General features: G+C 56.9%; 1 pseudogene; it reads left to right on the top strand.

The window, feature by feature from the left end:
* Nucleotides 1-225: 225 nt before the first annotated feature.
* LOC139358931 (spermatogenesis-associated protein 31E1-like) lies at nt 226-3,847 on the top strand (annotated as a pseudogene).
* Nucleotides 3,848-4,576: the final 729 nt, after the last annotated feature.

Raw genomic sequence — 4,576 nt, forward strand, 5'->3', positions numbered from 1 at the left:
AGTCCCCCAGGTGACATGTACAAATCAGCACCTGCTAAGGCCCAGCAGCCACATAGGAAATGAATGCAAGATCCATCTCCCCCCAGCTTGTCTCCAAAGGCTCCGGCAACTGCTCAGACCTCCACCCCATCACCAGGCACGTCGACCTTCTCAGAGCCTTTTGGACCACACTCAACCCTGAGTGCCTCCAGGCCACCAGAGCCCTTGCTTCCCCTAAAATGACCTGCACCCTGGCTACATATGCTTTTTCCTCCTTCACCACAGCCCCCTCTTCCCGTGGCCTCCTCTCCACCTCCACCCATCTCCGGCCTGGCTGGATTTCAGTGTGGCTCCACAGTATGCCCCGTCCCCCCGAGCTGCCTTTTCCACAACCAGGGGCTGCCTTCTCCAACCAGGGTGATCTCCGGCTTTGGGTGCTCCAGTGATCCCATCTGGGACCTCTCCTGCTGGAGGGAGGCTGCCACCACCTGGGGCCTCTCCACCTGCTCACATGGCAAATCCCAGCAACAGCATCTTCCCGACCACCCCCCAGAGTATTCCTTCTGGGGAGACCCCACACCCAGGCAGATGGAGGTAGGTGCCTGCACATTCATCCACCCCGACATGCAGAAGCTGCTGGAAACTCTCATCACCAAGAGAGCAGTGATGAAGATGTGGCAGGAGAAAGATAGGGGGCAGCAGACTACCTGCAGATGACATCACTGGGGAAAGAGTGGGACATCACGACTCTAAATCCCTTCTGGAATATGACAACCCAACCACAGCAGCTGCCTGGTCCTCAGCAGGTCTCTGACATCACGGCCATGGGGGACCAATTAGAGCAGAAATGCAGCCAGCTCTTCTGAGACCTCCCCTCTTTCAATAGTGAGTCCCTGGTGGCCATGGCCTGGGTTTCTAGAAACCCTTCCTCATAGAATGCACACTCTGAACCATTGGATAAAGCCTCCAATTCTCTTCCAGGTGAACCTGAAGTTGAGGCATCCTCACAGCTTTCCCAGGCACAACTCCAGCCCCACACATGGCCCAGCCCCAACCTTTCACTTCAACCTGGCCCCAGTCCCAGCCCCCTGCTCTGGTTGGGATCCAGATGCAGGCCAACTTCTCACCCCCATGCCAAGCCTACCATGCTCTTCTCCACCCCAGATTAGGGTCTGTGGAGCATCTTGCCATACATCCCAGGAGAGGACAGTCTGTCAACCCCACTGGAAAGGAGTATCTTGAATGGCCCTTACAGAAGTGACCAAACTGGAAGAGAGTTTTTTTCCCTTTCTCCTCAAAAAGTCTCAGGCTGTCCTGAGCCAGCCCACTGACCACCTTTGCAAGGAGAGGCCAGCCTCCCAGAGCCCTAAGTCAGTCCCCATCCTTCCCAGGGTTGCCACCATCCCTGAGGTCCCAGAGCACCAGTGGCAAGGAAGTAGTGCCATGCACCAGGAGGAGTCCTGTGGCCCTCCCAGCAGATTCCATCTGGAGACATGCTGCAGCCTAAGGGGAATTCCCAGGGAAAACCCAGAGTCAGGCTGAAGACACACAGCGGGCCCTTTTGCCCTCCCAGGCTTCTGAATTTGAAGAAAAGGCCAGGAATGATATGCAGAAGACAGGGCTCAGGAGCTCTGGAAGGTTCTCTGGGAAGAGGTGCTTAGGGTCCAAACTAGAGCCACAACCAAGCCAGGATCACGGCACAGGAAGGACTTCAGCGAAGGTTCTGGAGAAAGACGAGGAGGAGGCAGAAGGTGACTTCAGGAAGCCCTGGAAGTACCAATCAGTAAGTTCCACACCCAGGGACCCAGACAGGAAGCATTTGGAAAACAAGCTGCAGGTCCATCTGGACAGGAAGGTGGGGGAGATCAAGGAGAGCTGGATTCCCGTGTCTGTGTATTGCTCCTGGTTCATGGCCAAATGTGCTGTTCCCAAGTCTGACACCCACAGGAAACCGGGGAAGCTGACATCCTGGAGGGGTGGGAAAGCCCGCGTGAACACCTCCCAGGAACTTTCCTTCCTTCATCCCTGCACCCGGCAGATGCTGGAAGCACAACTTTTCAGGTTCCATGTGAGGCACAGGTGGGGTCCAGACCTCTAGTCCCTGGGGTCCATAAATATCCAGGCAGGTGAGGCTCAGCCCCCACTGCTCCCACACTCCACCTTTTCTCTCTGGGCCTCCTTGGAATCTCGGGTTGAATCTATAGCCATGGTTGCCATTTTATTGAGAAAACCTCCCCAGAATGGTCCAGGAGACAACAGAACAACAGGCAAGTCAGTCCCCACTGTGAGTTGCCCTGTCCCTGCCCCACCACCTGAGCAGGAGGAAGGCCAGAGGGCTCCAAGAGGGTCCCAGTCAGCTGACACCCATGAGCAATCAGAGGCCTCTCCGACTGGACAGGAGGACAGGGCGTCCTCTCAGTCCCCCATGTGCAGCCTTGTAGGCAGAACCTGGTGGAGCGGGACTGTCCTGGGGTCCAGGAAACCCAACCTTGAGGGGAGTGTGGATTCAGAAATGGCTGGGAATGAGGCATAACTTGAGATTGAGAGCATGTCCCCAGGAGACCCCTGTCATAGTAGAGCCCTGCAAGAGCTCAGCATAGGGTCCCAGTGGGCGAGGACCAGAGATGCCCTGGAGGCACTGGAGGCTGAGGAGGAGAAGCCCCGTACTTGGGAAGCCACCTTGGGAGCCAGTGTGAGGGCAAGTTTGGGAAGTGTTCAGGTGCATCTGAGGAGCACAGGAACTCTGGGGACCACTAGTAACCTCTCAGTGTCTACAATCTGTGTTGCTCAGGATCCAGGGCAGCTGTGTCTGAAAGCACAGGTGGTCAGTGAGATTACACTCTCAGTGCAGGTAGACAGAGCAGAGCTACCAGGCCATATCTCCAGCATCCTCCTCCAGGAGGGTCCCACAGGCCTGTGCCTTCAGGCTGCCACATGGATATGCTCCCAGTCACAGACAGGCCACCCACTCAGGACCCACTCTCCACCTCCCAGAATGTGTCCAGTAGGAACACGAAAGCTTGCCAGTGGCCATGTGCCCTCCTGTGGAAGGGAGGGGACAGACTGGGGCAGCAGGAGCCTGTGAGCCCAAAAGTGAAGGCCCCACAGAAGAGTCAGAAGACGCTGGGCTCTGTGGACAAGGGCGAAGCCCACAGAAGGCCCAGACCAGGGCAGCAGGGACACAGGTCCAAGGGACCCAGGACCTCCAAAGCCAATGGGAGGAGCCGCTCTGCTCACACCGGGGAAATAGGAGACAAACAAGGAAGGAAATACAACCAGCCTCAGTCGGAGGAGAGACAGGCACCACCAGAAAGCAACATCCAGAGAAAGATAAGTCACAGTCCACAGGGTCTACATACCAGGAAAAGAGGCGCAGGGCAGGAAGACTTCCTGCAGAAAGGCAAGCCTGGGGCAGATGCTGTCCAGAGCTGGAGGTCTGGCCCACCAAGGTTGTTTATGGACAGCATGGCTGATGAAGCCCAGGCCATCATCAAAGTTGTGGGTCAAATCCTGGTGGACAAACTGAGGCTTCAGCAGGGACGTGGTCCCTCAGAAGTTAATCACCACAAAGGCGACCTCCATGCCCAGAAGAATGTGCCTTCCTGCTGCCACGGGAGTCACTACCACCAGGAACATAGCAGAGAGATGAGAGCCCTGGCCTGCAGCCCCAAAGCCACCCCCAAGGGCCACAACTGTCCTGTCAAAAACAAGGGCATCAGAGACAGAGACAGCAGATGGGCCCGATCTCCCAGGGAGACTATGTCCCAGCTGGTCCCCAACACCACAGGCCACGAGTGGCAAGCACCTCCAGTGGCCCCATCCACAGCCACAGGAACTGAGGTCTACACAGAGGTGCCTTGCTTCCTGAACCAGCCCAGGCTTCTCACACCTCTCCTGGGAGAGTCAGGGGGTTCTACTCAAATAACACTGGACACCTACACAACAAACCTGTCCTGAATAGGCGATCACAGTTCCCATGTGTTTCTGACTTCCACGGAGAAGTTCCCAATATACCTGCTTTCCCTGCAGAGGTGGTGGCTTCTGTCTGTGCCACGCTAGAGCACAGGAAAGGGCTCTGTGTCAGCTCCTCCTGAGTATGGCTCCCAGAATGACTGGGCCAGGAGGAGGCTGACAAGGACCTGGAGGACCCCCTGTTCTCCCTGTCCCCACATTGAGTCTGGTTTCCAAACTGGATCATGACTCAGAGCCTTCAGGACATGTAAGGACAGCAAACCCTTTGGAGATCCCACCTGCACTCTGGCTTACTGCATCCCCGCATCCCCAGTTCTAAGGTGATTTCTGTGCTGCTGTAGGGGCTGGGTCTGCAGGAGTCTCACGGACTGGGGTGGTGGTAGGCTCCAGGAGTGATGGATCCCAGAAACCTCCCTGCCCCACAGTAGCCTGGGAATGTGGGGGTGTCCTGTGCTGGCCTGGGTCAGAGGCAGGACTACTCTTTCTGGGATCTCCTGGTGGGGAAGAGACGACACCCTCCCCAGAACCTTTCCTGCCTGCTGAGTTCTGGGATGGACTGGGGCCCCGCCAGCACTTGGCTCGGTCTTGGGTTCTTGTCTGGTGTCCCCTGCCTCACTCCCCAGAG

This window comes from Macaca nemestrina, chromosome 15 (genome assembly GCF_043159975.1).
Source record: "Macaca nemestrina isolate mMacNem1 chromosome 15, mMacNem.hap1, whole genome shotgun sequence".
Taxonomy (NCBI): domain Eukaryota; kingdom Metazoa; phylum Chordata; class Mammalia; order Primates; family Cercopithecidae; genus Macaca; species Macaca nemestrina.